Raw genomic sequence first — 11,975 nt, forward strand, 5'->3', positions numbered from 1 at the left:
GTTCTTCTAAATCCTCAACAGGTTCGTTCGTGATCTCGTGTGAGTCAACTTCCCCAGTTGCTGCAGCATCAATATCAGATTCCTCTGTTACGTCTTCTAGTGCTTTTTGTTCTTCCTCGGTTGTTGTCGTTCGATTCAATAACCAGTTGATGGCATTGGCTAAACTAAATCTCCTTCTTTCTGTTCCTGTTTCTGGCAGAGCATCTGAAGTGATCTCAGCTTGTACACTTTCCTGTACTTGTGCTTCAAGATCTTTAACCGGTTCTGTTGTGGTCTCAGATGAATCTATTTTCTCAATACTTATATTCTCTATATCATCTAGAAATTTGACACTTGGTTTTGTGAATGCATCAGTCAAGGACGGCCTATCATCAGATATATCTTTCAAGATTCCTCGACTGGAAGTCTTGTCCATACCATCGTCAACCTGGTTCTCAGTCAGGGACGGGTACTCGTGCGGTGGTTCTATTACAGACGTTGATCTTGATTGGATACCTTCACTGCTTTCTACTTCAGCACTGATCGTTTCTGATACCTCAGTTGGTGGAATATCGTTAGTTGAGCTAATTTCAGATATGTTTTCTGGTGATTTAGTTTCTACTGCGCTTTTCTTTGGTCTCCAGAGCTTCTTCAGTGCTTCACCCACGCTAGACCTTCGTCTCTTCTTTTTCTTACTCATCGTATCACTTGTTTCAAGGTCTATTTTACTCGCTTTCACATCTTCAGCAGTTTCCGCCTCGCCGCCATCATAATGCTCGATGATGATCCCGGCATTCTCGTCAGATTGTTCTTCTATCTTTGATGTCTGGGGTGGTTCGTAGCTAACTAGCGCTGTGGTGTCGGCTTGCTGGTGTTGTTCCGTAAGTGTGAATCCACTGTCACTCTTGCGGCTTGCTCTTTTAACCAGCTCTACACTATCTTTTGCTTCGAGAAGCTTGGACGATGACTGCGAGCACGAAGCAACCAGTTCTTTCTTAAAGTCCGTGGGTTTCTTTTCAATTGCATCCTAATATTATGTTAAAGACGTTTGAGTTTATTATATATATATATATATATACACTTGATTGCAGAAAGGTTGTACTATACATTTATACAAATACCTAATTTATTCAGTATATTTAATGATATGCAAAACAGAAAACTCGCTTTATTTATTATTTGTTTCATTCAATGAACGTCAAAATATTTCATTCTTGTGTTTCACATCCTACAGGTTATAAATCAATTGGTTTTGAGGGTTAAAAAAGTAAAATTGCAATATGCATCTCATTAGGTATTTGTATAAATGTATAAATATATACTACAACGTTTCTGCAATCGAGTGTATATATATATACGTTGTAGTATACATTTATACATATATCTAATTTATTCAGTATATTTAATGATATGCAAAACAGAAAAATCGCTTTATTTATTGTTTGTTTCATTCAATGACTGTCAAAATATTTTTTTCTTGTCTATTAGATCGTACAGATTATAAATCAGTTGGTGCGTTGAAAATGGTTATTTTGTATTACGCATCTCATTAGATATTCGTATATATGTATAAATGTATACTACAACGTTTCTGCAATCGAGTGTATATATATATATGTATATATATATATATTATTTATGACTATTGAAAATGACTGCACATTCACAAAAGGGTAATGCACGTGTTAATGTTAATAAAACTGATCCTAATGTTGGACTAAAAATAGCCGTCAAGAAGCGGGAGTAGGGGCATAGCTGCCTTTGTCAGGGAATAGCTGCCTTTGTTTGGGAATGGCTGTCTTTGTCACATCAGTTATTGCAACTTCAATAGTCTATGTTCATAACGATTAATTATTGCTATTGCGGACGATTTTGTAACCCAATTTATTTTATCAAGGGATAATAATATACAGATATCAAAATCGGTAATGCATGCGTAACTGCAGAACCGTGTTTTCCTTTAATCTGAGGTCAAACTACAGCATACACAAACTGATAAAACTCGTGACCAAATTGAACGAATTAGTTATTGATATCGACTCTTCCAATAACAAATGAGCCATTTCTGACTAAATAGATCGTGTGTCAATGAATTTTTAAACTTTGCTAACGGAAAGCGCCGAAATCGACATTGTTTTTCATGCGCGCAGCTTCATTAGTGCTAACATGGATTGTCTTTATCAGGCTTCCATTTGTAGCAATCAGTTGCAGCTTTTAAAAGTAGTGATATAAATCATGATAACTTGAAGAATAACAGCGCGCGCGCATTTGAAATACTCCCCGGCCCGCTGACGACTCTTCAACTTGCACTTTATTGTAAAAAAGAACAACAAACAAACTCACCCTTAAAGCTTTCGTTGGTGTTTCTTCGCTTCTTGAATAAAGCTTGTAGATAAAAACGATGACAATCAGAGTCCCCACGAGGACCACAAAACCAATCAAGTACCCATGAGTCACAAATATGCTCGTCCCATTGCACAGATGCGCAGGTGGTTGCACAGCTTTCGGAGGAGGACGTCCCGGCTTTGGGTGCGAACCCTTTGCCATGTGTAGACCTTTACATGTCCAAAGACATCGAGTTGCGTTGACGAGATCACATGTCAAAGCGCTTTGATCTTGAACACGCTTACTTGGATTATTTGTGACGTCACATTTCTCGAACATTCGTTCGCATTATTCTTATTAGCAACTAATGAGGATGACGTCACAATGGATAGCTCAATTACAAACTTAGATATTTCTGTACTAAACTGCAAATGGATTTTTGGTTAACTTTATTTATTCGGTTACTTCATTAATTCAAGCTACAATCTGGTTGTATAGCATTAGCGATAAATTCAAAATTCCAAACGCAATATTTTCATTTGGGTTAAAGATCGAATATTGAAACATGATGCACGGGATCCCTGTGGTGACCGCACTTTGTTCTGTATATGACTATTTCCATAAACGTTGTCATCGCCGAAGGTGAAAGGCAATAGGCGATAAGCGTTAGGAGATAGTTCATTCCAAGATCCCAAGAATAGCTGGAATGACTTGTGATTCTGCTTCTTCTATTCTCGCCAAGAACATGGACCTTAGTGTTCAGCCCGGGGGGGGGGGGGGGGGGGGGGGGTACTACCACCCCAACTTGGGGTGTGCCGCCAGAACCTCAAAACCCTAACCCTATCCCAGACCTAAAATTTTGATTTTACATACCCTACCCCAGACTAAAACTAAGAATTGTACACCCTATCCCAGACTAAAAGACGGAAAAAACGGGTTTTCAATAGATTGCAATCAATATTTACTAACATTTTTTTTGTTTTTGTGTCAGCAGAAAACGTAGCCTATTCGCCAGACAAAAACGACCAAATCGTTAATTCTATCCCAGACTAAAATGATACCCTATCCCAGACAAAATGTCAAAAAATGATACCCTACCCCAGACCCAAAAGCCGAAAAACCATACCCTATAGGGCGGCACATACCTATATATCAAATATAAGGGAGTACCCCCCCCCCCCACCCCCCGGGGTGTCCAGACTGATTTAATGCCTTCACTCTAATTGCATGGCGACTTGAACCATAAATAGTAGTTAGCCACCCAACGCATTTTCCCATTCAAATCCTTATAAACTAATTCTTTTTATATCCAATGCCATTTCTTCTCGATCTATTCCAGGGAAAGGGTTAGACGCAACGATTCCTCTTTTCATTCTATATTTCCCCATTTATTTATAACCTGCCGGTTCTCTATTCCCCTTTGACCCCATCTTACATTATCATTGGAACCCTTTGATATATTACTAGGAAATAGTTGAGTAAAATTTGTATATAATGAAGTAAGATGATGTTAAACACATACAACAAAAGAAGAAGCAGCGTGTCTTTATTCGTAAGCCCGCAAAAACTTCAGAATAATGGTGAGAACTGTTTAATTAACAGTATAAATCAATGTCACGTTAGAGATGAAAATTTTACCCTCACAGGATTCCATTCTTCGGACATGACTTCCTCTAGAGCTAGTTGTGATGTTAGATCTTGTTCGTCGTGTTCTTCTTGGGCATTTTCGACTGCTGAAGTTTCTCGATCGCTGTTTTGTATCTGATCATTAGCACAATTTTCCTCGCCTTTTTTACTGGCTTCGCTGGTCTGGTCTTCACTGGGACTTTCATTTGACTCCAAAGTGGATGCCTCGCATGGAGTTACCTCAATTGAACTACCGCCTATCATGACTTTGTTAATATCAGATGTAGAATCGGCATCTTCAGGAGAATTTTGCGATGTTTTGCGTTCCATAACACTGCCACTAACTCGAACGTAGTCTGGGTAATCACCAACTGTATGTTCTTCATCAAGATTGTCCTTTGCCATCGGGATGACATCTTCTCTACTTTCATCTGGACTTATTTGTGTTACTGTCCCTTCAGTTAAAGTAACTGTGGCCTCACTTTCCCCATAACCTTCGTCAGGATTGTTCCTTTCCATCGGGACGACATCTTCTTTACTTTCATCAGAACTCATTTCTGTCACTGCAACTTCATCAGTTGAAGTCACTACAGCCTCACTTTCTTCATACTCTTCATCAAGATTAATATTGTTCTTTTCCATCGGGACGACATCTTCTTTACTTTCATCAGAACTCATTTCTGTCACTGCAACTTCATCAGTTGAAGTCACTACAGCCTCACTTTCTTCATACTCTTCATCAAGATTAATATTGTTCTTTTCCATCGGGACGACATCTTCTTTACTTTCATCAGAACTCATTTCTGTCACTGCAACTTCATCAGTTGAAGTCACTACAGCCTCACTTTCTTCATACTCTTCATCAAGATTAATATTGTTCCTTTCCATCGGGACGACATCTTCTTTACTTTCATCAGAACTCACTTCTGTCACTGCAACTTCATCAGTTGAAGTCACTACAGCCTCACTTTCTTCATACTCTTCATCAAGATTAATATTGTTCTTTTCCATCGGGACGACATCTTCTTTACTCTCAACAGAAATGATTCCTGTTATTGTAACTTCGTCAGTTGAAGTCGCTGCAGCCTCATTTTCTTCATAATCTTTGTCAAGGATGACATCTTCTTCGCTTTCTTCTGATCTTGATTCCTTCTTCACTTCAACGGAATCTGTATTAGGGACAGTTGAAGTAACTGCATCCCCACCTTCTGCATGAAGGCTTTCTCTTGCTACCGGAATAGCCCCTTCTTCTTCTGGGAGATTCTCACTTGCGTCAATACAGGTTTTTTCCTCGACTTCACCTTCAAGCACATCTGCTGCTGTGATCTCAACACAACTGTCGCTTAACAGAACAGTATCTTGGTCGAAGTTGGATGGAATTTCACCTTCCCTTTTATCATGGGCGCTCCCATGTTTCATCGGGCAAACGTCTTCACTGATGTCACCTAAATGAGTTTCTATCACAGATTCTTCGGCTTTACCCCGCTTTAACATATCGAGATTAGATAGCTCTTCATTTTCGGTCGCCGCATGAAGTTTTTCTTGCTCGTGAATAGAATCTTCTTTACTTTTCTTCATACTCCTCAAGCCATTATCAATCCTTTCCAGATATTCTTCATATTCTTCCGCAGGGAATTCGAGGTCGAGGTCCGTCGCATTTTCATCATCAGAGTCATCAAAAAGAAGATCTTCTAGTTTATCTACTTCACTCCGTGAATTGTTATCTTCTTCAAAGTTACTTGGCTCCTGATAACAATTGAAATTATGGAAAAAAATCAGTCGAGCAAAGTGAAAAAGCAGGGTATCTGAAAAACAGGCTCTCCACCAAACCTGCCACCTCCCAAACAACTGAACGACCGCGAGCTGAGAGCTGCCGAACAACCGCAGCAGCAGCATTAACTAGCAACGATCAAATAAACCTACTAAACTACTATAGCAGTACGCAGATCGATGCTTTAACGGTATACAGCTATTTCTAAAAAGGCTGATGACGGTCTTGCTCGGCATGTTGCATAACAAGCATGAAGTGCACTACGAGTGATGTTGAACGCAATCAGCAAAGGATCACAACGATATGGAATTTTAACAAACCTTGTCTGCACGTTTCTCCGGTACATTTCTCGTGCTGACGTTATTTAAATATGCATGAATATACACCTTTTGCTGTTCATTAACAGAAAATGTACATTCATTTGTGCCAATAGTTGTATCAATAACGTGTAATGTACTTTCATCAACACCACAAGTAACATCATTAGCGCGAATCAGCTTTCGATAACGATATTTGAATATGCGTGTACATTCATAGGCATCAATGGACAATCAATAGCTCGTTTGTACATTCATATACGCGGAATGTATTTTCTTGTGCGCGAAATTCAACTTCAATAACACCAAATGACAGACAATTGCATTTATGGACAATCATTTACCCAAAAGTGATAATTCATTAGTGCTATTAGCATAATCATTGACAATCTATAACGCGCTTGGACAATCATGAGGGTCAACGTTATATTCTATATCGTGGTTCGACAAACATTTGCATGATTCGAATGAACAATAAGAGAAATAAAACAATCATTAGCGATTTTTTAAAAAACTATTTTAGCCTTCAATTTCTTCGCCATTTATACATCGTGGCAAATACGTTTGCATATATCTGAACCACTGATCACATTTAGCGATAGTGATGGTTGCCACATTTCTCTGGAACCCTTCCATTAGCAACTGCTTTCTGTAGAGACCTAGAGTAATCCCTTGTCGTCTTGCCTCAGCCCGATCGTTCGTATGTTGTTGGATCTCTGGACGGCTGAGGTCGGCTTTGATTGCTGCTTTAAGTGAGCTATTAGAGAGTTTTAGATTTACGTTCACGGCAAACGTGAAACGTCAGTTGACCAGTAAAAATATTCTTTCAAATGACTGAAAAAGAATCGCAAAAAAGTCCAAGTAGTAGAAAAACAAAAGAGTATTTGCGCTTGGTGAGAAGGTTTGTAAAAAGTAAAGTAAAATACAGGAAAACGATGAAAACGTGGTCACGTTTGCCGTTCGCGGGGAGAAAAAAAAGTCAATCTAAAACTCTCTAATTGCTATTCTTCTACGCAGCCGCTATTATGGAGGCAGTTTCCGCTAATGATTGTTTTATTTCTCTTATTGTTTATTCGAATCATGCAAATGTTTGTCGAACCACGATATAGAATATAACGTTGACCCTCATGATTGTCCAAACGCGTTATAGATTGTCAATGATTATGCTAATAGCACTAATGAATTTTCACTTTTGGGTAAATGATTGTCCATAAATGCAATTGTTTGTCATTTGGTGTCAGTTGAAGTTGAATTTCGCGCACAAGAAAATACATTCCGCGCATATGAATGTACAAACGCGCTATTGATTGTCCATTGATGCATATTCAATTGTCGTTATTGAAAGTTGATCCGCGCTAATGATGTTACTTGTGGTGTTGATGAAAGTACATTACACGTTATTGATACAACTATTGGCACAAATGAATGTACATTTTCTGTTAATGAACAGCAAAAGGTGTAATACATTTCAACCTTGGTAAAGAGCCCGGGGGGGGGGGGGGGGGGGGGGTAAAGAGCAAGCAACATGTCACAAAACCTTCGCCAACCCTTTTTGAAATAGCTGTATGTGAGTCGGTTAAGATTTTTTGTAGTCATACGTTGATTACTCAATTCATTTGAAAGCTCTCGTAATATTCAAGTTTAGAGAGCGTTGCCTTAGTTGTAGTCGTTCTCGATTTTACAGCTTTTCACGGATTGTTCTGTTTACTACGCGGGCGGTTGCATCCGATGCCGCTTAAAGGCGCGATGCACGGAGCATTTTCTCTGCAACTTGTTGTCTCGCAAAAAGTTGCAAGAGTGTTTACACGGTGCGACGGAGACGCAAAGAAAGGAAATTAGAAATGAATTATACTTTACGCAACGATTGCTGCAAACTTATCTCACAATATCTTTTTTAATTGCACTGTAGACGCTGCAATGACCATGCAACTCGTGTCGCAACGAAGTTGCGAGGCAAGTTTCAGAGAAAATTTCACCCGCTTCAGAACAGTTTTTCGCCCTACTAAAAAAAAAAAATTGCACGAAGAAATAAAAAGCTAGACCACCTTTTTTTAAACAGGACCACTGTTCAAATGGTGGCGAGCTACGCCCTCATCAGCCAAGTGATTTTACAGATGTAAAAATGAATACTCGGATCGGTATTACAACCGATAAAATGCTACGACATTTTAGCTACTTAGCTCAAGTCAAGTAAGTGCCAATCAGCTTCTCTTTAGACTGACAGTCTTAAGTAATGCAGGCCAAAATGTTAAAGTTCTAACCTGTTTGGATGAGCTTTGTGGTGACGCCGGCCAATTTGAATACAATATATAGAACACAACGATGGCAGTGGCCAGTAGAGCAAGGATGATGGTGAAATCATCTAACATTGGCTCCTCATCTAGGTCTAGATCTGACTCATCAAGAGTATCATCCATGATGATGAGGTTCAATTGAACTGGTGATCTTCAGTTAGGCTCACATGATGTTGTAAGCGTCAGTCATGCCGCAGTGATCCAAAAGTATAACATGACGACAGCTCGCGGTTCAAATCTGTCAGCCATGACATCATAATTCTCGATTCCAATCAATGGTCTCTAATTTGTACATTACGTCATAATGAAGTCACGGCTGATTTTTCTGTTTGAACGTATGTTCCAGGCTTTAAATGATATTGGTAGAGGTAAGTCATAACAATAGAAGGCAGTTTTATCTGACCTAGTTTCTCTTATGAAACATTGTTAAAACGCTATTTTTCTAAATAACAAATTTACTGAGCTAAAGAAATATTAAACGTTAAAAAATGCGCGCGCTTTTAGGTTTTACCCATGATGAATTGAGGGATCAGTAAGAAACACATAACACACTCCCGCTTCACTTCATAAATATGCTCTGTCACGCACAAGTTTCAGTGTGAGGCTTCGTGCATAATGCTCAGTAATTCGTGACAGGAAAAAAGATGTACTTAAGAGCGACTGTCTGTAAAAATCAAACATACGGCGGAAAGGCTCAAATTTTCGAATTCGCTCTACTTTTGGATTTTAGTAGTGCATGATGAAGGAAGAAACGCTGTGTGGTTAGTTTTGAAAAATACTTTTTTGTTTTCGAGAAATAGGGAAAAATCGGTTTGAGCTCCAGGGACGATTTTCGCTGCCAAAAGATGGCTGAAAATTGCTTACTTTCGCTTGGTCCGTGTATCAAAACTATTAATCCAAATAGCCTTCTAATACTTTCTGCCAAAAGTACAACTCTTATTTGCTCAATTAAGAGTAGTTTCATAAAAATCGAACAACTCAGAATTATTTTACACAATAAAAAGCAATGGGCACTGAGTTACAATGCTGGTCAGTGCATCTCGAAAACTGCGAGTTTCCCTATGTGCCATCCTTCCAAATCTTATGAAATTATAGTCAACAACTATTGGGAAACTACTCTTTTGAAAAATGTATTTTTTATTTTGGGGAAATAATTGTGCGCTTTTTGCGAGAGCTTTTATTTTGACTCATTAAATATGCAGAAATCATTGTTTGGCGATTGCGTGACTAAAGACTTCTCGAAATAAATTCCCTTGAAACATCATTGTTTTTCAAATCTAGTCTATACAAATAAAAGAAAACATTAACATACTAACCTTCATCACGAAAAGGTCTTTTCCGTTGCTCCATTCATCGGAGTTATCAAGAAATTAGAATTGGCAACCGTGGCGTTGGCTTGTTTTATGCAACCGATTCCCGAAAATACAATCTATCAGTAACTTGTCAGATTTCAATAAGAAATATACAGAACAGTATAAGGCCAGGGATCCACCTTTGGCTATTTCTTCCAAGAACTACTAGTCAGTAGCGCGTTGATAAATTGGTTTGTAATATTTAACAGATCGATCGGCAATTGTTTGCGAGTAACTGTCATAAACTTATACCGAGACAGCATTCCAGCGTGCAGATCGTGTTGTCGGACCATAGTGCACCGACCACTGTTCTTTAACGAAGGAGAAAGAAAGAAAACAGGAATTTCTCTTGCAACGAGCTGGCTTCTTAAAGAGAAATCTAGTGCAGGAACTAATCACAGGAAACAAAATTATTTAATGAAATATATCAAAACGGAGCAGTATGGCATAGTAGTTCGCACAGGTGCCCCTAGCCGACTCCACCATAATCTATTGAGAGAACCACTTTTAAAATTGCTCACAAAGGGCTTTTAATGTTAAAATGGCATAATAATGTATATCTCGACTCTTTTTCTTGCCAAGGATAATACATAAAATTCCAAGACCACTAGGGTATGGACAGAACCGGAAGAAACTACGGTACGCTCTTTTCTCGCGCCAACTGTAACAACTAAACAACTTGCCAGTGAAGCTAGAATAACCTACTGGACTCTGTAGGAATCGAATTTAGTATACTATTCTGTATATTTCTTATTGAAATCTGACTAGTTGTTTGTAAAGAAACACGAACTGTGCATGTCGACTGGTACTGATAGATTGTATTTTCGGGAATCGGTTGCATAAAACAAGCCAACGCCACGGTTGCCAATTCTAATTTCTTGATAACTCCGATGAATGGAGCAACGGAAAAGACCTTTTCGTGATGAAGGTTAGTATGTTAATGTTTTCTTTTATTTGTATAGACTAGATTTGAAAAACAATGATGTTTCAAGGGAATTTATTTCGAGAAGTCTTTAGTCACGCAATCGCCAAACAATGATTTCTGCATATTTAATGAGTCAAAATAAAAGCTCTCGCAAAAAGCGCACAATTATTTCCCCAAAATAAAAAATACATTTTTCAAAAGAGTAGTTTCCCAATAGTTGTTGACTATAATTTCATAAGATTTGGAAGGATGGCACATAGGGAAACTCGCAGTTTTCGAGATGCACTGACCAGCATTGTAACTCAGTGCCCATTGCTTTTTATTGTGTAAAATAATTCTGAGTTGTTCGATTTTTATGAAACTACTCTTAATTGAGCAAATAAGAGTTGTACTTTTGGCAGAAAGTATTAGAAGGCTATTTGGATTAATAGTTTTGATACACGGACCAAGCGAAAGTAAGCAATTTTCAGCCATCTTTTGGCAGCGAAAATCGTCCCTGGAGCTCAAACCGATTTTTCCCTATTTCTCGAAAACAAAAAAGTATTTTTCAAAACTAACCACACAGCGTTTCTTCCTTCATCATGCACTACTAAAATCCAAAAGTAGAGCGAATTCGAAAATTTGAGCCTTTCCGCCGTATGTTTGATTTTTACAGACAGTCGCTCTTAAATTTAGTACACGTAGCCTCGTACTGAAATGCAAAACACAAAGAAAGGATATTATTATTTTCAAGAGATTAAAAATTAAGAATATTGAAAAAATAGAAGTTTCTTTACGAGCTGGAAATATCTTTAGCAAGCAACATTATGTTGGCATTAGGGTTTCATTAGGATGTTGGACCAGATTGCCCATCAATACTTTATATCTCTCTCAATAAGGGTTACATCAATAATTTAACATTAAGGACCTATATCTTTAATGTTTAATAAACATTATAGTAACATGAACTAGACAACTATATAACAACTTAATGCAACTACTGAAAGACAACAGAAAGATTATTTGCATAAAGATCATGGCAGATTAGAGCTATAACAATAAGTTTCATTGCAAGTTAAAGTGTGCTGTTTGGTAGCACTCATAAATAACGAGTCACTTTCTAAATAACCTCTTTAGGAACAAGAGTATGGATGCCCAATCATTTGTGAAAGTTTAGCTGAAGGAGTTGTCAAATATTTTCGGAATGTAATTTTGAGTTTTCACTTATTCATTTACTCATTCTTTCTTTCAATTTTGCTTTCTCGTTCTCAAACACTAGAAATACAGAAACTCGTTTTCAAAGACCTCAAATTATTTTCAATATTTTGAATGCTTTCTTCTTTGAAGCAATAACTCCTATGCAACAAAAACCAAAGATTATCAATAAATGAAGTGATATCACAAGAG

The sequence above is a fragment of the Actinia tenebrosa genome, unplaced genomic scaffold (genome assembly GCF_029948245.1).
Source record: "Actinia tenebrosa isolate PJP-AT-01 unplaced genomic scaffold, QUT_ActTen_1.0 PGA_scaffold4__44_contigs__length_22323623, whole genome shotgun sequence".
Taxonomy (NCBI): Eukaryota; Metazoa; Cnidaria; class Anthozoa; order Actiniaria; family Actiniidae; genus Actinia; species Actinia tenebrosa.